This window comes from Nicotiana tabacum, chromosome 20 (assembly GCF_000715075.1).
Source record: "Nicotiana tabacum cultivar K326 chromosome 20, ASM71507v2, whole genome shotgun sequence".
NCBI classification, from domain to species: Eukaryota; Viridiplantae; Streptophyta; class Magnoliopsida; order Solanales; family Solanaceae; genus Nicotiana; species Nicotiana tabacum.
This window is the reverse complement of record NC_134099.1, coordinates 20,388,651-20,410,914: the sequence shown is the minus strand read 5'-3', so window position 1 is coordinate 20,410,914 and position 22,264 is coordinate 20,388,651. Positions and strand designations below refer to the sequence as shown.

General features: G+C 35.2%; 2 long non-coding RNA genes across 5 annotated transcripts; one reads left to right on the top strand and one right to left on the bottom strand.

Moving 5' to 3' along the window:
- Positions 1–1,045: 1,045 nt before the first annotated feature.
- Positions 1,046–7,034, bottom strand: LOC142174908 (uncharacterized). Of its 4 annotated transcripts, none has more exons than XR_012703990.1 (5): positions 5,994–6,815; positions 5,349–5,831; positions 3,959–4,062; positions 2,097–3,796; positions 1,046–1,625 (listed from the first exon to the last, which is right to left on the bottom strand). It is a non-coding gene; the product is annotated as an uncharacterized LOC142174908 (long non-coding RNA). The 4 variants fall into 4 exon arrangements; XR_012703992.1 differs by lacking the exon at positions 1,046–1,625 and adding an exon at positions 6,822–7,034 and having other exon boundaries at positions 3,276–3,796; positions 5,994–6,546; XR_012703991.1 differs by lacking the exons at positions 1,046–1,625; positions 5,994–6,815 and adding an exon at positions 6,822–7,005 and having other exon boundaries at positions 3,609–3,796; positions 5,349–5,636.
- Positions 7,035–16,041: 9,007 nt separating this feature from the next.
- LOC142174178 (uncharacterized) lies at positions 16,042–18,016 on the top strand. Its single transcript, XR_012703524.1, has 3 exons — positions 16,042–16,104; positions 16,185–16,243; positions 17,759–18,016. It is a non-coding gene; the product is annotated as an uncharacterized LOC142174178 (long non-coding RNA).
- The last annotated feature ends 4,248 nt before the right edge of the window (positions 18,017–22,264 follow it).

The window sequence follows — 22,264 nt, the reverse complement described above, 5'->3', positions numbered from 1 at the left end:
TTCTGTTAATTGACCTTAAAAAACTTTGCCTATTCAATATTTAATGGATAAGCTAATCGGTTTTGCTTAATATCTTTATTTTAACGAAGACACCAATAAAGGGTTTATGTTTACGCTTGTTTACCCACTGTGCCATATTCATATATTATATTGTTTGGCTTAAAATAATCGTTTGTTTTGCCAAATTTGATATTTGATTGTATATACAACATTTAAAAGTATGATGTTTGGTTGGAAAAGAAACACGCATCTAATTAAATTTTGATTGTCAATCCTCGTAGGTTTAGAGGATATTCAATTATTTGACTTCGACAAACAAGTTATCATATAACGATCCATATTGATCATTCACATAAACTTAATACTTTATTTTTCCATGTATATTTATTTATTTAAATTTTTATTTTAATAATATTGATATTATGCTATTAAATCGTGTACTATATCACTCTATATACACGTGCAACACATGAGATACTAGTATACTTTATAAGCTTTAATTAGCACTTTGAAGCTCCTTGGGAGTGGCCTTGTACTTCGACTTTTTGAGTTGGAAATTTCATATCTCATTGTGACCTCTTTGCCAACTCGGCACAAATTCGAATTAATTGTATCAGTGTGTTTCAGATACCGAATGGCTAAAACCCAAAAAAGACCTCTATATCTTATCTTTCTTCTTCATTCTTCTCTCTTTTAAAATCTAGGTGATAGTTTTTATAAACTTCTTTGTTAATGAAAATAAACCAATATCTATCCATTTTTGCGATCTATATGTTGTGGATTAATTAAATGGATTTAGTCAACTCTCTAGTTAAATTGTGAGATGGTGTTTACTTTTGTGCAAAAAATTCTAAAATTAAATGTTAATACAATAAGATTTTGATACAGAGATTTAACTATAAAAAGAATATATAAAACGCTTGGACGAATTATTATTAGCTATCCCATTCAACAACAATCAGCTAGCTTCTATACTAGTAAGGCAAGCCCGTGCTACGCACGGCCCTGCAATATTAACATGATTTTTCAGATACAAAATGTATTTTCTTTCTATATTAAGTTCAATTAACACACAAAAACTTAAGAATTAGAGAATTGGATACAGCTTCTAATGCAATTTCATTTTTGGCCACCCGAAGCCACCTTCCCGTTGCAATCTCAATATGGGAAATCTTTGGGGAAAAAATGAGTTGAAATCTCTTTGTTCCATGATGGGCTAATCTGAAATTATAAATTATAAGGTTGTAAAATCATTCCAAACAACAAAAGTTATGAAATTCACTTGCTTGAAAAATGTGGAAGACAAAATAGAAGAACGACAGAGTTCCGGTTCAAAACATTGTGCATACTTGAAAAGGAAATAATACATGCAATAAACATCACTTTGTGAACTTTCCTAAAATGTTTGGGCATAAAAAAAACATTTACTATCTCATATTATACTCCGAAAATATTTTATTGACCCTTGGCTTTGTATTTTGCAGCTTTGTGTATAATTTGCTTTAGAGACGACACAACGAAATTCCTCTTAACCTTGTTCCAAAGTTAGGCGAACTTGATATTTTCACTTATTAAGTCCTTATCTGAAGAGCTAACTTATAAAGATCAAATGCTTTGTCTCCAACCTGCAGTAAAGAGGCAATAACTTAATGAGAGAACACAAGCAAACTCATAAAGAACAATTTTACAACTTTCAACAATGTGGCTATTGAGAAATCAAATGTTCCATGTCCAAAGAAACCTTAAAGTTGCAGATCTATTTGATTACCTGATGATTTTGGATTTAATATTTCATCCTAGAGGTTCTAAATAAAGATAAAGTGTTAGAATGAAAATCCGATGACCTAACAATTTACGACAAAATATGTGTATACATTGTGGTTTTATTTTCTCAAGCAATTCAACGTCCCCTAGAGCTAAATGTGATCTATTGATATTTTTTGAGCGGTGACTTTGCTTCTTTTATCATGTTTGAACGAAAAATGTTAAATGAGATAAAAATGGTTGTAAGATGGTTAATTAGAGTAAAATAACAATGGAAGAGGTGCATAATCTCGTTACCTATACTCAATCATAAAAATAAGAAAGAATTTTACCTCTTCCTTTTTTTTGTACCAGCAAGTGTAGATCCAAGGCAGGCTTTCTTTAGACAAAAAGAGAAAAGAAAATTTGTTATGCTCTAGGAACCACTTTCTTTTTACTATTAGCAAGTAGTATGCTTTAGGAGCTCTTTCTTTTTACTGTACCAAGTAAGGATATAGAAGATAAATGGCCATCCAGTTTCCTCTAGAAGCAAAAAAAACTGGAAAGTACCTCACTTACTTAACTAAATTTTGGTGCCATAGTGTAGCCTAACTTACTGACCAAAATTATGGAAATACAATTCGGTGCTGAATTTATTAAACGTCTCCTGATGTTGAACTTTATCATCCATCTCCAGTAACATGCTCACATAAAGAGGCTTCTAAGAATGCTACAATAATATATGAAAATTTACAACGATCGAACAATCGAATTAAGTATCTATTTAACTAACAAAAGAAAAATAATGTATATCAATTAGAAGAAATTCAAGAAAATGTTCAGTTACTCATCGTGAAAGATGTATGCTATGAGGCTTTATTTAGCTTGGACTTTATGCCAATTTCTATTTTCTTTTATTCTTTTTCTCTTTTTTTTTTATATATAAGCAGATTTGGAATATATACTTTTCAACACCAAAACTCATTAGATTCAAACATCAGCTTCTAATCATCTATCATACTTTTCTTAATGAGGAGAATTTCAACACCAACCTCCTTAGACTCCAACAGAAATTACAAACCCTTTATCCCACTTTTCTTAATGAGATCTAGAATATTTTTCGACAACATAACTTGTTAGATTTCAACAGAAAGTTCAAATCATTTCTCCTATAACAAATTTTGAAATTTCTAAACCTGAATAGGTAAGGAGGACAGAGCACTGTTAAAGTTTTTTTCAAACGTCAAAACACCAATCCGTTAAAAGTCTATAAAAGATATCAAACGAAGCATCTTTGGACTACATAAAAATCTTAAAATTGTTCTACTACATCAAAGCACAGTTAAGCGCATACTCTCAGAAAATCTGAAGACATCTCTGATTTATTTTTATAAAAATTGTCTATAATGAGACACATCTACAATAAAAACAAAAATCTATCAAAAAATTACAACTAATTATATTTGTTCTTATTAACAAATGCACAAAAAATGTAGACAATATATAAGTCAAATATATAAAAGGCTTGAGTATGATGAATTAATTTTGGTAGTAATAATTATATTTAACCCATAAAATTTATCCTACGCTATGAAAATACATGTCAACAGGATGAAAAATACAACAGAATATGAATATTGAGTACACCTTGGCATGTGGCTAACACAATATTAGGTGAATCGGTGGAGAATGCAGCCTGTTGTTCTGCAACTGATTTTGTTGGAGAAGCAAAAATAAATTAACAGAAAGGATGTGCTCCAAGTTGGTTCAATAACAAATAAAAGTCAATAACATTATCCAGACCCCACAAACTTTAATTTGCAAAATGTTAGAGCTAATTCCAGCAAAATATGACATCTGCAATATGGAAACAAAATGCAAATCTTTTAGTGCCTTTGGAATTGAGAATTCATGATGATAATAATTTTGAGAATAAATTAAAAAAGTTATTGTTCAGTTCCTTTCTTGAAGTTTAAAGTTGTCACTATTGATATGTTGTCACATCAGATTCAATTTCGCTACGCAGCATTTCCCTAATGCGTCTTCTTATCAGCTGCATCAAAGATAAGAAGTTAGCTTCGTGGGTATCATCATCTTCTTTAAAAATAAATAAATCAGCAAACACTTGATCTATTTAACTAAAGAGAAAAAATAATGTCTTAAATATTAACATGTTAGGATTTTTTGATCAATTCCAAGAACCAATATCATTTACCTTGAGATTCTTTGATGTGGTCTACGATGAGTTTATATCTTTGCATCCGGAGTGCAATGCATGGTGATAGAAGAATTATTATCCCAATATAATGTAGGTGCTTCCTACCATGAGAAAGCATAAAGTAGGACGCAAAAAGAAGACAATTAGGAAGCTATTGTAGGACTATATCTATTCAAAATCAGAGGACATTGTCAAACTCAACTCAACAATATATTAAAAAGAGAAACTCAGCAGTAGCTATGGCTAAAGTTCTTTCTGAAGCAATGCGAATACCAAGCATACAAAATTTATAAGTATAAAAATTACCTCTCTTTTTCCCCTTTAGTTCTTTTCTTGTTTTCATTTTTTCTTACTTTGTTTTCTCCTCCTCTTTTCCAGCCACCTCTTTCACCATCAGCCATGCTCCCACTAACATTGTTCCCTCCACCCATTTTCTTTTAATTTTCTTCAATTTCTTTTAGTTCTTTTCACTTTATCCCTCAAACCTAGCCTATCTTTTAAATTTATTTTATCCATTTGAAACTTTTCACACTCTTTAACAGGAGGTAAAATACCTTTTTTAAAAGTGCAAAAAATCATGAAAAAAGGTTAAGGTTAAGTGTAGAGTTCCACGGAGTAGTTACTTCGTACAGACTGACTAAATAGTGTAGTGGTACTGATATTTAATATTAGATTTGTATTCACATAATAGAAACATATAAAATGGAACAAATGACTTGGTGACATCTACTACTGATCTTACCAAATTTACCGGAGTGAAATAAAAGGAACAAATTAGTGTTTAATCATTCATATATCTTCTGATATGGTCCGTGAAGAGCTCAAGTCATGTTGTATCTAGAGTAATATCATCATAATCATGAGGCTACAATGAAATTGAAAGATTACTGGGCAATTCTTCCAATGGAAAATCCACATCAAACAGAAACATTTGAAACAATAGGCATGTGCAGAATATGATAAAACTCATATATGCACTTCCATGAATTTTTTTCTTTTATTCAAGGAGTCAATATATCCATATTCATGAATTCCTTTATCTTATCAAAAGTTCCAGACAAATAAAAACAAATTTCTAACATTTTTGTGTTTTATTTAAATTTCTCCTAATTTTACTATCTTGCACCTCAGGCAATTTGAATGATTTTTCCTACTCAAGCGCTCCAATTTGAATGTAGAGGAAACCAATTCCAAGTTTTCATAATAATAGTCAGAAAAATCAGAAGGATTTTAAGATAGTTGTACTTGATAAGACTAGCTAAAGATCTAACTATATTAGAGGTTATTACGAACATTGTATCTAAAGAATTCACATGATAATCAAGCTTCATAAGCTGAAGTTTGGCTAACCAATAATTTTGAACTAAAAATACTAAACATGGCTTACCTGTTATATAATCTTGTTGGTGGTTCTAGTTTCAGCATCACACTTGTAATTTCAGGTTTTGTAATTGCTTCTTCCATTTCTCGTACAATTGTGCTTGGAAACTTCATTTCCTTTTGTTTCTTTCACCAGCACTTATTGGAAACATATGTTCCTTTTTCAATATAAGATAAACCCAATAGTCTAGCATGCATGATGTCATAATTTCTCCAGACCAATTTTTTTAAATTGAATTCGAAACAGTTGGTCTGACAATTGTTCTTGGACATGCTTAACGCAGAGGATCTTCATCTGAAGATAAAACAATTTAAGTTCTTTAGATATAAAAGAGTAGGAGAATAAAGCTAAAAAGAGCATACATATATAAAAAAAATAAGAATACTTTGATTTCTCGAAAGTATTAAGTACATCCCTCAATCGAAAGATACCAAAGAATCTCAAAGTAACTAAAGCAATGCAAAGCCCTGCCCCGCAGAACTTGTTTGACTGCTAAAGTAAGACAGAAATATAAAAAAGAATTGATTAACCAATTAAAGATAAATAGCAATCAAACTATCATAATCTACACATGAAGTAGCCATGAATAATTCCAAATTTACAGGTACTGAAATTTTAGTAGATAAAATGTATAATTGATTGAAAATATACCTTGACGAAAATTGTCGCGCAGATTTCTTCAGTTGTCATTGAGAATAACTTTTTTCTAAGATCACTAGAAATTGTAGCAATTGTTATCCCACTTTCATCTCAGTAAGATCAATTTAGAATAATCCCTCATAGGACAACGTAAAAAATAATCACTCACATGAACAATATGCCAATGAGGCTACTTTCTAAACAAGATCATTTTAATACGACTCTGATCCTTCGAGAAATTAAAAAAAATCAATTAACTCGCAGAATCAAATTACAAAAGAAATTATGCAGAGTTAAAGAAAGTAAGTTGATGGTTTCCAATAATTGAATGTCTGGTTCTTCAACAGTAAGCCACTTAATTACCAAAACAAACTCAATCCAAACATCACAAATAATAACATATATTAATAACATAAAAATCTCAATTAATGTTATACGCTCACTCATCATTCGTTTCTCCCAAATTCTAGCAGGTCTAATTAATATGTCAATAAAGATGGGAAGAAATCACCCGCAAAATAAATCTCCTAAAGATCACTGATCAATGAGCTAAGGATTGAATCACCTACATAAAATATAATTTAGAGACACAAAATGCAATCAGGGAAAACGATCTTCAATCTCTACTGGACTAAGGATCAATATATCAGACCAAATTACTGACATGCATGTAGAAAATCCTACAATTAACTACCAAAAAGAACTCAAAAAGAGAGAGAGTGTGTGTGTGTGTGAGAGAGAGAGAGAGAGAGAGTCGGAGACTAATATATACCTAGCAGATAGTGATTAGCAACTAAAAAGGTACAACAAACAATAAAACAGATGTAAGGAAAAACTCACCAAAATGAAGCTCACACTTTGAATTAATGAACACCAGAGAGAGAATTAAAAAATATTTGAGAAACTCCCAAAAAGGAGAAACAGATCAGTTAGATGGAGAATCAGAATAAAAGGTGATTGGATTCGACAATGACCATGGTAGAGTATCAAAAAAGCAAGACGCGTGTTTATAGCGTATCAGTACACATCTTTGGAATTGAGAATATAATGATCAATTTAACCCTAGAAGAGTTCGTAATGCTGAGAGTACAACACTCAATACTTTTTGTACAACCACCAAGAGCAATGTTCGTCCTTTCAAACTCTCATTTCTAAATAGTAGAAAAGTCAAGAACCTTCACATACTGTCTAGAGTCTTGAAATTAAATTTTATTAGTGCTTATCTATATCTATATCTATCTATATGTAATGACCCGACCGGTCGCTTCATGAGTTACCGCTCCGTTTCCCCCATTTCTGCTTCTTATTACCTTGTTCAGCTGTATTTTAGGTTACTGGGTTGGTTGGCTCGGGTTCGGAGAGATTTTGGTAAGGTTTGAGGCACTTAGTCTCTTTTAAGTAAGCTAAAGTTGGAAAAGTCAATCGGATGTTGACTTATGTGTTAAAGGGCTCGGATATGAGTTCCAATGGTTTGGATAGTTTCTGGAGGTGATTTGGGACTTAGGAGCATGATCGGAATGTGTTTTGGAGGTCTGGAGTAGATTTAGGCTTGAATTGGCGAAAGTGGAATTTTGACATTTTTCGGTTGATAGGTGAGATTTTGATATAAGTGTTAGAATGGAATTCCGAGAGTTAAAGTAGTTCCTTTGTGTCATTTGGGATGTGTGTGCAAAATTTTAGGTCATTCGGATATGGTTTGGTAGACATTTTGATCAAAAGCGTAATTTAGAAGATTTTGGAATTCTTAGGCTTGAATCCGATGCGAATTTAGTGTTTTGATGTTGTTTTGAGCGTTCCGAAGGTTGGAAAAAGTTTGAATGGTGTTATAGGATATGTTGCCATGTTTAGTTAAGGTCCCGGGGGCCTCGGGTGAGTTTCGGATGGTCAATCGGACCATTTCATGTTTTGAAAAGTTGTAGAAAATCTGCTGGAATGTTGCAAGCATTTGGCATTCGCGTTCGTGAGTAGGCCCTCGCGTTCGTGAAGGGTTAGCATGTGAGGCTGGGGATTTAGCCTTCGCGAGGGAGGCTACACGTTCGTAAAGTACTAGGATCTTGTGCATCGCGTTCGCGGGGTATCAGACGCGTTCGCGTAAAAGAAAGTTAGGCAACTGGGTTCAGGTGGAATTGTTCATCGCGTTCGCGAGAAAGGGAGCGCGATCGCGAAGGTTGAGCTAAGGAGCTATCGTGTTCGCGAGGGACTGGTCGCGTTCGCGTAAGAGGAAAATTTGGTCAACTTAAGTTTGTGCTTCGCGAACGCGAGGCTTTGATTCGCGAAGAAGAATTGGATGTCTGGGCAAAATGTTTAAATAGCCAATTATCCGCGATTTTGGGGTTAACTTCCACCATTTTTGAGCGATTTTGGAGCTTTTTGAAGAGGATTGAAGAAGGATTCAAGGGGAAATGCTTGGAGGTAAGATTTATGGACTTAATACTCGATTCTTATGTGAATTCTACCCAATTAGTCATGGAATTTAAGCCTAATATTGAAGAACTAGGGTTTGTAATTGGAGACTTAGAATTTGGGATTTGAGGGATCATTTGTGGTTGGATTTTGATGCTTTTGGTATGAATGAACTCGAGGAGTAATAAGGAGTCTATTGATGTAATTTTTATTAGAATCCGAGACATGGACCCGGGGGGTCGGATTTGGCCAATTTCGGGATTTGTGTTGTAATTTAATTTCTTTCTAGTGGGCTTTGTTCCCTTAGCATATTTTGATGGTTTTGCACTGATTTTGGCTAGATTTGGAGCATCCGGAGGCCGATTCGAGAGGCAAAGGCATCGCGAGCTAGAGATTTGGACCGGCTAGAGGTGAGTAATGATTGTAAATGTTGTCCTGGGGTATGAAACCCCGGATTGCACATTTGTGCTATATTGAGGTGACGCACATGCTAGATGACGAGCATGGGGTCGTGCACCGTTGGGTATTGTGACTTAGTCCATCTCGAATGATTATTTTACCGCGTATTTGATTAAAAACTATCTGCTATCATCATGTTTTGGGTTGAATGCCATATTTGGGCCTTGTGCCAGCTATTTGGACCCTTAGGGGTTTTTTACCAGTATTTCCTCATTGTTTTGACTTTATACTTGTACTCTGTCATGCTATATTCTACTGTTTTCATAGCTCAGTCATGCTTACTTTGTTTTAACACATTAATTGATATTTTAAATGATAATTTGGGCTGAGCATCATGATTTACTGTTGCCCGAGTGGCTTATGTGATTCTAACTGAGTAAGGCCGAGGGCCTGTGTTGTGAGGATACACTGATTCATGATTTTGAGGCCGAGGGCCTGAGATTGTATGTCACGAGATGGCTTGTTGATATGAGGCTGAGAGCCTATTGAGTATGCCACGAGATGGCTTGATATTGCACTTGGGCCGTAAGGGGCCCCTCCAGGAGTCTGCATACCCCCAGTGAGCACGGGTACCCATTGTGATATGAGACATAGCCCGACGGGCTGGTATTGTTTCATGTGTTGTCTGAGGGGCTGTTTCTGTTGGTATTGTGCCTGAGGGGCAGTTCTTTATGTGTTTATCTTTTCTAGCTGCCTGTCATTTACTTGCTTAACTGTTAAAAGGGTATTTTAAAGAAGTTTAAACTGAACTAAGGTGACTTTACATGGTTTCACTCTTTTTACTAGATTTTACTGCTTCTTTATAGCCTGTTGATGTGCCTTGACATGTTTTCTTATCGCTCAGTCTTCATTTATTATTATTACTCACTAAGTTGGAGTATTCACTTTACTCCCTGCACCCCGTGTGCAGATTCAGGCGCATTCGGTCCTGCTTGCGAGCGTTGAGAGCTTCCAGCAGACTTCGGAAATTCACTAGGTAGTTGTTCGGCGTTCGCAGCCCAGTGCTTCTCCCTCTATCTTATTTTCTCCTATTTTAGTTATGTAATAGCTCTGTAGACTCTTTCAGACTTGTAGTTGTTATGATAGATGATCATGACTGGTGACACCCCGATGTCGGACTATATCTATTCTGCAACTGTATTATTTACCTTATTTTGGGATTTTTAGTATTATGTTAAAGACTTAGTTTTATTACTCAACTGCTTAAAAATGAATCGGGAGTGTGTCGGCTGGCCTTGTCTTCACAAGAGGCGCCATCACAACCTAGTCCGGGTTTAGGGTCGTGACACTATATCTATATTATTATAAAAGTGGGAAGCTCTTAACTGAAAAATTGAATTACCGAAATGCTTTTTACAAATTTTTTAAAATAAACACCAAATTTATTTGAAAGGATGTGATCCTTCTATTAAAAGTGGGAAGCTCTAATTAAAAAGTTATCCAATTTACCCTTCTAAAAATTAAGTGCCCTAATTACACAAAACTACGTGTACCAACAGCCCACCCTATGCTTGGTACTCTTTTGCTAGCTAAAAGTCACAACCATTCATTCAAAACCTATCTTCTCAAGTCCTTTTTTTTAAACTACTATTTTCTCAAGTCTGATTTATATTTATTAATCCCTATTCATGGAGTAAACTATGTCTTCTTAAGAGAATTCTTTTTTGGGTGGGAGAAGATGTCTCAAGTTTAATTGTTGATCTGACGTTAATTGGAAGGAGATGCCAGAGGCACAAGTTTTAAAAGCCGATCTTTCAAGGCAGAGAAGGAAGAAGTGAAAGTGGACATGGGCGCGCGGCATGAATAAAAAAACTATTGTAAAACAAAGCCATGGAATTTTTTTTTAAAGTATTCATAAGAATACATGTTGATTAGAGTAACCATTAAAAGATAGATTCGATGGGTGTATATGGATAGTTGAGAACACTCAATTATCTGTTTCGTCCGAACCTTTCTTTGTGGACATATATATTTGGATCATTCTTTAAGCGTGCATTAGCATATTATAGGAGATACAATAAGTGCGGTAAAAAGCAAAGTGGATAGACTCTTTGGTTCTCAAATCTTCTCACCGCGGGTACATCCGTGTGTTAATGGTTAAATACATTGCTAAAAAGTATATGACATATATAAATGACTGCAATGGAAGAAGAAGAAGAAGAAGAAGAAGAAGAAGAAGAAGAAGAAGAAGAAGAAGAAGAAGAAGAAGAAGAAGAAGAAGAAGAAGAAGAAGAAGAAGAAGAAGAAGAAGAAGAAGAAGTGATTAAGCTTTCATACCTGGTTTCCTGCAATTAAGGTCACATCTCTCCCTTCGATCAGGTAATCACAAGCCATCAAGGCACATCTAATACTGAGCGCTCGTTCGCGCATACGAACACGTGGAAGGAATTATAAGAGTCACTTTTTGAAGCTGAATCAAAGACGCACGATAAGAATTCAAGAATATGAAGTCTTTCCTAAAGGTGTTGCAGCCTCTCGAGGATAAATACAGACGTCTCCATACCGATCCACGAGACTCTGCTAAACCTGCTCATGACTCGTAAGACCTATGTAACCTAGGCTCTGATACCAGCTTGTCACGACCCAAAATCCCAACCCGGTCGTGATGGCGCCTCTCGTGAGAACAAGGCCAGCCAATCAACAAAACAGTACATCTCTTTATAATTACTTAGCAGGAATAAGTCTAAATCATGGGCAATATAATCTTAAATGCGAAATAAACGTGATAGAATAAGGAAAACCATCCCAACTCAGCCCGAAATCGGGGTGTCACAAGTCATGAGCTACTACAGAGTTTACTAATATTTTACAAAGTCTGGAATTATCATAAATAACAAAGATAAGGGAGAAAACGGGGCTGCGGACGTCAACAGCTACCTCGTTACTCCTAGTCACCGCCTGGCCTGGAAAGAATCAGCGCTCAGGAGCGAACTCAGCTCTGCCTGTATCTGCACACATGGTGTATGGAGTAATGTGAGTACTCCGACCCAGTGAGTAATAAAAATAAATAACGACTGAAAACATGAAATCTCATAACGGCACAATATAGCGCTATCCCAAGCAGTAAAATCAGTTATACAGTAAAACAGTGAGTATCAGATAATTCTTCTTTTAAAACAGTAAAGACAAATAGTTTCCACAGTAAGGATAAATCAAAAGCTTGCCCCTCGGGCTCAATATGTAAATCTCAGTATAGTATCAGCCCCTCGGGCTCACTCCCAACTCACCAGCACTCAACATCAGCCCCTCGGGCTCACTCCCAACTCACCAACACACAACATCAGCCCCTCGGGCTCACTCCCAACTCACCACACACAAGCAACGGCCTCTCGGGCCCACTCCCAACTCACCTGGGTACCATGCGCTCACTGGGGCTGTGTACAGACTCCGGAGGGGCTCCTACAGCCCAAGCGCAATATCAATAGGCCTGAAAGCCTTCACACATCACACTCGAGGCCTGAAAGCCTCCTCACATAACACTCGAGGCCTGAAAGCCTTCACACATCACACTCGAGGCCTGAAAGCCTCCTCATATAACACTCGAGGCCTGAAAGCCTCCTCATATAACACTCGAGGCCTGAAATCCTCCTCACATCACTCAACATATCCTCACGCATGGCCCTCGGCCTCAATCAGTCTAGAAAATAATCATAAGCCTCTTGGGCATCAGTAAAACAATAGTGCTCAGCTCAACAGCATTATAAATATCATTAAATCTCGAGTTGAGTATAAATGTAGCTGAGTTCACAAAATAATATAATTCAATTGGACTGAGTTCAAATAATATTTCAATTCGTGAGGAAAATAGTGATGTAAATTCACAAAAGATTTCAGATAATTGACACGAAGTCCAAATATGGCAATAAGCCCCAATCATAGTGAAAAACAATAAATCTTTATCAATTACGCGGTAAAAATATCAACTGGGATGGATCAAGTCACAATCCCCAATAGTAAATGACCCCGCGCTCGCCATACAACGCGTGTCTCATCTCAACATAGCAGTATGTTGTGCAATCCGTGGTTTCAAACCTTCAGTGCATCATTTAAAATTATTACTCACCTCGAACCGGTGAAATCTATAGCTTGCGACGCCTTTGCTCCTCAAATCGGCCTCCACGCGCGTCGAATCTAACCAAAATCGGAGCAAATATATCACAATATGCTAAGGGAACAATACCCAGTCGAAAATACTCGAAAAACGCTAAAAATCACGAAGTTGGCAAAACCCGAGCCCGAGGCCCACTTCTCGAAAAATTACGAAATTCACATCACCGGATTCCTCGTCTCGCCACGAGTCCGTACATATTAAATTTACCAAAATCGGAGTTCAAATGACCCCTCAAATCTCCATTTAATTCTCTTAAGTTTCAAGCCCTAAACCTCCATTTTTGTCCATAAATTACTTGAGTTTTCAGCTCTAAGCCATGTATTTAACTTGGAAATAAGTAAAAACAACTCACCTTTGATGCTTGATGAAATCCCCCTTGAAATCCTCTCCAAAATAATCCAAGCCAAATGAAAGAAATGAAAGAAATAAGCCAAATCCGTGTTTAAAGAATCTGCCCGTGCTTCGTCGAGTTGTACCTTGCATTTGTGCTATACAAGTTGTACATCCTATTAAAATTTTCCCTTGTCGGACACCTTCTACTTAAACACCCATAAAGTCTTGTATAAATATCCAAATAACAAATTGTTTGAAGATTTAGAAACTAGACTAGAAGATATTTAATTTGATAGGTTGTACACCATATAACTCTTTATATATCCCGAGATATGAGCTTCTAAAGCGCATCCGTAAATTCTGTCGAAATCGCTCTACCAGCCATTTTCGATCCATCATAACTTTCTGAGATAATATCCAAATCATAAATGGTTTAACTTTCTGAAAACTGGAATGTAGGGGCTACAACTTTCGTGTTTTGCAATTTTTCTGATTTCTTATAGATTACAAGATATGAGCTTCCAAACTGGACACCTCGCGCCTAAAATTTTCTGGGCAAAGCAGAAGCCTAAAAATTTTTGCAATTTTTTTCAAAGATGAAATAGTCCGTTTAACCACCCAAAACTCACCCGAGGCCAGTGGGACCTCAACCAATCATGTCAACATATCCCATAACATTGTTCAAACTTGTTCCAACCTTCGTAACGCCCAAAACAATATCACAACACCAAATTCGCATCGGATTCAAACCTATGAACTTTGAAACTTCTAACTTCCACATCCGATACCGAAACACGTCAAAACTAGTCCGAATGACCTCAAATTTTGCAGACAAGTCCAAAATGACATAACAAAGCTACAACAATTCTCGGAATTCCATTCCGAGCCTCGGATCAAAATCTTACCTATCAACCGGAATTCGCCAAAATACTAACTTTGCCGATTCAAGCTTAATTCTACATCGGTCATCACAAAAATATTCCGGATACACTTCTAAGTCCCAAATCATCTAACAAATCTATCCGAACCATAAAATTCGCATTTCGAGCGCTCGAACACATAAGTCAATATCTGGTTGACTTTTCCAACTTAAGCTTCCTTAAAAGAGACTAAGTGTCTCAAACCTTACCAAAATCATTCAGGAATGACTTCAAATTTTGCACACAAGTCACATTCGACATTACGGACTTGCCCCAACTTTCGGAATCGCATTCTGACCCCGATATCAAAATTTCCACTTTCGATCGAATTTTCTCAAAAACCTTCAAATTTCTATATTTAGCCAAACGGCTCCAAAATGACCTACGGACCTCCAAATTCACTTCCGATCACGCTCCCAAATTCAGAATCACCATACGGAGCTACTCCCAGTCTCGCAATTCCAAACGGACATCAATAACACTGAAATGCATTTTAAGCCAAACTGATGCAATTTCTTCTAAAATGCTATCTTCCACAATAGGCGCCAAAACGCTCTCGGGTTATCCAAAACCCGATCCGGGCATACGCCCAAATCCGAAATCATCATACGAACCTGCTGGAACCTTCGGATCCCAATTCCGATGTCGTTTACTCAAAATTCCAATCGTAGTTCATTTCTTTAATTTTAAGCTTTCAAAATGAGAATTTCCATTTAGATTTCACTCCAAATTTCCTGAATTTTAATTCTGACCATACACACAAGTCAATATACCTGAGATGAAGCTGCTCATGGCCTCAAACTGTTGAATGACGCGTCGGAGCTCAAAACGGCCGATAATGTAACGAACCGAAACGTTGTTTCCTGTATTTTCGTCTCGTATTCCCCGTTAAATGCTTATTCATGTTTTAATATGTGTACTTGGTGAATTTGAGTCAATTCGGATCGAGTTTGGTATGAAATGGGACAATTAGTCTCTTTAAGGAAGAATTAGTTTGAAAAGTCAAACGGACGTTGACTTGTGAGTTAGAGGGCTCATAATTGAATTCCGATGATTCGATTAGTTTCGGGGGATGATTTAAGGCATAGGAGCGCAATTGGAATTAATTTTGGAGGTCCGGTGAAGAAATTAGCTCATTTTGGCGAAGTTAGTATTTTGGCGATTTCCGGTTGATAGGTGAAATTTTGATCCGACGGTCGGAATGGAGTTCCGAGAATTTTGGTAGCTTCCTTATGCCATTTTGGATATGTGTGCAAAATTTCAAGTCATTCGGAAATATTTTGGTCGAGTTTTGATCGAAAGCGCATTTTGGAAGTTTTAAAGGAACTTAGACTTGAATTCGGTGTAATTCGATAATTTTGGTATTAGTCGAGGTGTTTTGATAATTGGAACAAGTTTGAATAATATTATAAGATGTATTGGTATTTTTGGTTGAGGTCCCGAGGACCTCGGGATGATTTCGGATGGCTAACGGGAACTTTTCAAGTTGGAAATTTCATAATAGACGAAAGTTGTAAATAAGTGCGCACAAGGCCTCACTTTGAACGATAATATCTCTCGTTATATAAGGAGTTGTGTGAGATACAACCTATCAAATTAAAGCTCTTTGAGTCCAGTTTCCAATGCAACAAACCGTTCGTCATTTGGAAGTGTATACAGGAAGTTATGACCATTTCACTGGTCAGGTGTCAGAGCGCGCGAAGTCGCGCATTTCGCGCGTCTGAGGCAGAATGCTCAGCAAAACGCGCGAACAAACGCGCGAACAACGCGCGAACTACGCGACTGAAGGTTTTTAAGTACTCTAAAGACCGGAAATGAAAGGAATTGAGTCATTTCTCAAGCTTAAGGCTTCCTCTACACCCCCAATTCGACCAAGGCACCCAATTGCACTCCTAAGGTAAGATTTTTGGAGTATTTTGAGTTGATTACTACTCCCAAACACTTATATTAACATGGATTGATCTTAAAAATCCTTAGATTTTCAAGAAATTCCTTCAAGAACTCAAAGAAGGGTTTTGCAAGATTTCTTCCAAAAGGTAAATCCTACACCTTAGACTCACATATATGGATATATTATGGAAATATGAGTATGAGTCAAGTATTACAACTTATTGTATGGTGGTTGAAAGCCATAAATTCCCTATTTAAATACATGAACATGGTAGAGATTTAGAGGTGTTTATTTGATGGAATTTTTGTTGGTTTGGGTGTGAATGGTTGATCACACATGTGATGTTAGGAGTATAAATTGTTAAAGAATAATAGTGTGATGAATTGTTGGTTAATGGTGATAGTTAGAGGAATCAATGCTATAGTTAAGAGGTGTAAATATTTATACCTACAAGATGTTTGATAATATGCCTAAATGGCATAATTTATGGGATCTAGTACTAATATTGGTCATATTGAGTGTTATATGGTAGATTGAAGTTACATAACTGCATGGGATCATTATAGTATCATTAAGGGGCGAATTTCAGATATGTATGGTTAAAACCCTGTCTTTTAGAAATCGAACTTCATCAAGATTTGTGTGATTTTTGGCAAATTTGTCACACGAGGAGGCCAATTAGAGAGGCAAGGGCATAGCGAGCTAGAGGTGAGTAATAGATGTAAATGCTATTATGAGGGTTTGAAACCCCGGACTTTCACATCGTAACGCTATATTGAGGCGTGACACGCACTCCATGGCGAGTGCGGGGTCGGATACTACTGGGGATTGTGACTTGGTCCACCCCGTGTGATGTTTATACTATACTGGTGATTGATACACATACTTCATTGATATTACTGGGCTTGATGCCATGTTTGGGGCCTTGTGCCGATTTGTAAAATCCTTCGAGGATTGATATTACTGCTTTGCATGATTTGCATATCATTTAATTTCAGTCCAAGGTTTTAAATGTTGTTTTGTATACTCAGCCATAATTCTAAGTGTTGAAAACTTAAATGATATTTTTAAATGTATTCCGGGCTGGGAACTTCTGTTTTGTAAATGCCCAAGGGGTTTATTATATTATTTTCTGGACTGATTATAAAGTGACTTGAAATAGTGGTAACAATGACACTGTGTGATATACTTGACACAGTGGTAACAATGACACTGTGTGATATACTTGAAATAGTGGTAACAATGACACTGGATGATATACTTGAACAGTGGTAACAATGGCACTGTATGATATAAATTGGTCAGGTAACAATGGCTGACCGGTCAGGTAACAATGACTGACCAAGATATTGCGCTTGGGCTGTAGGAGCCCCTCCGGAGTCTGTACACACCCCCGGTGAGCGCCGTCGATGATAAATAAATAGGGATGGCTCGGGCTGCACGCCGTAGTGGGTACGGGAATGTACCATCATATGCATTGCATTGTATTCATGTATTTGTATCTATACTTTTGTTTAGCTGCTCAGTTCCATATGTTGCTGCATATTTGGATTTTAGCTTACTTTGTGTATTTACTAGGTTTTCTTATCTTCGGACTGTAGTTACTTTTATTACTCACTGGGTCGGAGTACTCACATTACTCCCTGCACCATGTGTGCAGATACAGGCAGAGCTGAGTTCGCTCATGAGCGCTGATTCTTTCCAGGCCAGGCGGTGACTAGGAGTAACGAGGTAGCTGTTGACGTCCGCAGCCCCGTTTTCTCCCTTATCTTTGTTATTTATGATAATTCCAGACTTTGTAAAATATTAGTAAACTCTGTAGTAACTCATGACTTGTTCCCCGATTTCGGGCTGAGTTGGGATGGTTTTCCTTGTTCTATCACGTTTACTTCGCATTTAAGATTATATTGCCCATGATTTAGACTTATTCCTGCTAGGTAATTATAAAGAGATGTACTGTTTTGTCGATTGGCTGGCCTTATCCTCACGAGAGGCGCCATCACGATCGGGTTGGGATTTTGGGTCGTGACAGATCGGGTCGTTACAATATATATACTTGAAAATTGTAAAGTATGGGGATGCTAGGTTTATGATTGAAAGCCAATATTGAACTTAGTGGCAAATATTATTTTGAAGAAGTAGAAGTGCAACAAGATTAATGAAAAACTAAAACACATTCTTGTATAGTTCTTGATGGCACAATAAAAAAAATTCAATCATAGCTTAAAGTGGAGTGGTATAGTGGTTGTGGACACTCTTGAAGAGAATATATATATATATATATATATATATATATATATATATATATATATATATATATATATATATAAGAGAGAGAGAGAAGAGAAAAAAGACAAAATGGTGAGGGGCTACCCATGCGGGCCAATTACACTACTAGAAATCCGGTAAAAAGCGACCACAAAAAGCGATCAAAGTTGGTCTCTTATAGGCCTAAAAGCGACCAAAAATCGACCATACATGCCTGGTCGCAATATTGCTGGTCCCTTTATTTTAGGGACCAAAGTTGGTCGCTAATTAGCGACCAACTTTGGTCTCTAAGGTAAAAGGACCAAATATTCCGGGTAAAGACTATAGCGACCAACTTTGGTCGCTTTATTATTTTAATAATAAAATTTTGGCGACCAAAGTTGGTCTCTAAATGTAAAATACGTTATTTATTTATTTATTATTAATCATAAAAAAGCGACCAACTTTGGTCTCTAATCCAAATATTATATTTTAAAATCTGGAAAATAGAGACCAAGATTGGTCGCTTTTTTATTTTTATTTTTATTTTTTTAAAAAAATAAGTGACCATAGTTGGTCGCTAACTTCAAGAAATAATTTTTTTTTTAATTATAAGCGACCAACTTTGGTCGCTATATTTCCAGAAATTATTTTTTTTAAAATAGAATAGCGACCAAAGTTGGTCGCTTTTGAGAAATCTGGGTTAAATAGCGACCAAGGTTGGTCGCTATTGCCCAGAAAATTGTTTTTTTAAGGGAAAAGCGACCAATTAGCGACCAAAGTTGGTCGCTTTTCTTGATATAGTTTTGCCAGAAAATGCCTGTTTTGGAAGCTACACCACCTGCCAGCTTACCAAAAATCCTAAACATGCATTTTATGCCAACAACAACAACAACAATAAAAAGCAACAAAGTATAAAGTTCAATAGAACTAACACATTAAGCTAACAAAACTAAGTTAACGCTTATTACAAGCCCATTCGAAAACTGGTTCTATTGTCTAGTTCAATGTATATAAAGTACTCAAGGAGTGTTCTTTCAGCATCCTCATCCGAAAGTTGGATTGCCTCACCCGACTCATTAGGTGGTTGACTGCGTATGAATTCCCCCACATCAGCTGTGAAGCGAACCTATAAGAAAAATTATATTGAATTAGTATTTCAAAATTTATATAAAAGTAAATATACTTAATGAAAAGTAAAAAACTTACATGTATAGTCGAGGCTCGACCCTCGACCCACCTTTCTAGATCAGTCTCTTTCTTCTTCTTTACAATACGAGTCTCATTGAATAACTCATCTTACTTCATTGGCATCATAAAGTTGTCTGGTGGCTTTGGTGATTATCATCGTGGTACTATTACTCAGGATGAACTTAGATACAGAGAGTAACTTGGATACAGTACCCGATAGGGTGTGTCTTTGATCAATTGTTGTTCTCATTAGTGACAATGATGATGAGAAGGCAATGGCATATGTTTCAAATAGTGATGGTGTAGGTAAGAATTTAACATTTCCTAAGCAGATAAAAGAAGAGGTTATAGAGGAATTCTCTACTTCCTCTTGGAAAATGAAGTAGAGAATTCCTCTATAACCTTTTCTTTTATCAATTTAGGAAATGTTAAATTCCTACCTACACCATCACTGTTTGAAACACATGTCATTGCCTTCTCATCATCATTGTCGCTAATGAGAACAACAATTAAAGGCACACTATGCCAGGTACTGTGTCTAAGTTATTCTTGGTGGAAGTTGCATTGCATGTCTAATAAAGTCATCAACCCCTTCTACAAAATCCTCCCGCAATCCTAAATTCCAATTCATATCCACAAAAGTTCAATTCATATCCTAAAGGCTCAATTCATATCCTAAAAGTTCAATTCATACACAAAAATTTCAATTCATATCCTAAAAGTTCAATTCATACACAAAAATTTCAATTCATATCCTAAAGGTTCAACTCATATCCACAAAAGTTCAATTCATATCCTAAAGGTTCAATTCATATCCTAAAGGTTCAACGCATATCCACAAAAGTTCAAGTCATATCCTAAAATTTCAATTTATAAACTAAAATTCCAATACATAAACTAATATCCTAAAGGTTCAATTCATATCCTAAAGGTTCAACTCATATCCACAAAAGTTCAAGTCATATCCTAAAATTTCAATTTATAAACTAAAATTCCAATACATAAACAAATATCCTAAAGGTTTAATTCATATCCTAAAGGTTCAACTCATATCTACAAAAGTTCAAGACATATTCTAAAATTTCAATTTATAAACTAAAATTCTAATACATAAACAAATATCCTAAAGGTTCAATTCATATCCTAAAGGTTCAACTCATATCCACAAAAGTTCAAGTCATATCCTAAAATTTCAATTTATAAACTAAAATTCCAATACATAAACTAATATCCTAAAGGTTCAATTCATATCCTAAAGGTTCAACTCATATCCACAAAAGTTCAAGTCATATCCTAAAATTTAAATTTATAAACTAAAATTCCAATACATAAACTAAAAGTCCAATTCATATCCTAAAGGTTCAATTCATATCCTAAAGATTCAACTCATATCCACAAAAGTTCAAGTCATATCCTAAAATTTTAATTTATAAACTAAAATTCCAATACATAAACTAATATCCTAAAAGTTCAATTCATATACTAAAGGTTCAACTCATATCCACAAAAGTTCAAGTCATATCCTAAAATTTCAATTTATAAACTAAAATTTCAATACACAAACAAATATCCTAAAGGTTCAATTCATATCCTAAAGGTTCAACTCATATCCACAAAAGTTCATGTCATATCCTAAAATTTTAATTTATAAACTAAAATTCCAATACATAAACTAATATCCTAAAGCTTCAATTCATATCCTAAAGGTTCAACTCATATCCACAAAAGTTCAAGTCATATCCTAAAATTTCAATTTATAAACTAAAATTCCAATACATAAACTAAAAGTCCAATTCATATCCTAAAGGTTCAATTCATATCCTAAAGGTTCAACTCACATCCACAAAAGTTCAAGTCATATCCTAAAATTTAAATTTATAAACTAAAATTCCAATACATAAACTAATATCCTAAAGGTTCAATTCATATCCTAAAGGTTCAACTCATATCCACAAAAGTTCAAGTCATATCCTAAAATTTTAATTTATAAACTAAAATTCCAATACATAATCTTAAAGGTGCAACTCTTAGGGTTTCTTCTCTTCAAACAATTTCTTCCCCAAATTAGTAGGTAAAACTAAATATTTTGGACTAAATGTATTAATAAGAACCCTAAAAAATGCAAATAATATATAACTTTGAACCCTAATATGGTTGAGCTAACTTTGAACCCTAACATGGAGAAATTAAACCCTAATATGGAGAAATTAACTTTGAACCCTAACATGGTTGAACAAATAATATATAACTTTGAACCCTAACATGGAGAAATTAAACAAAATCACTGTATATATATATATATATATACACTATACTATATATATAGTATAGTGTATTATATAATACACTATACTATACACTTAGTATATATATACTATACTATACTATGCACTAAGTATTAGTGCATTAGCTAATATTATATCGAATATAGCTTATATATATATATATATATATATACTATACTATACTATACTATACTATACTATACTATACTATACTATACTATACTATACTATACTATACTATACTATACTATACTATACTATACTATACTATACTATACTATACTATACTATACTATACTATACTATACTATACTATACTATACTATACTATACTATACTATACTATACTATACTATACTATACTATACTATACTATACTATACTATACTATACTATACTATACTATACTATACTATACTATACTATACTATACTATACTATAC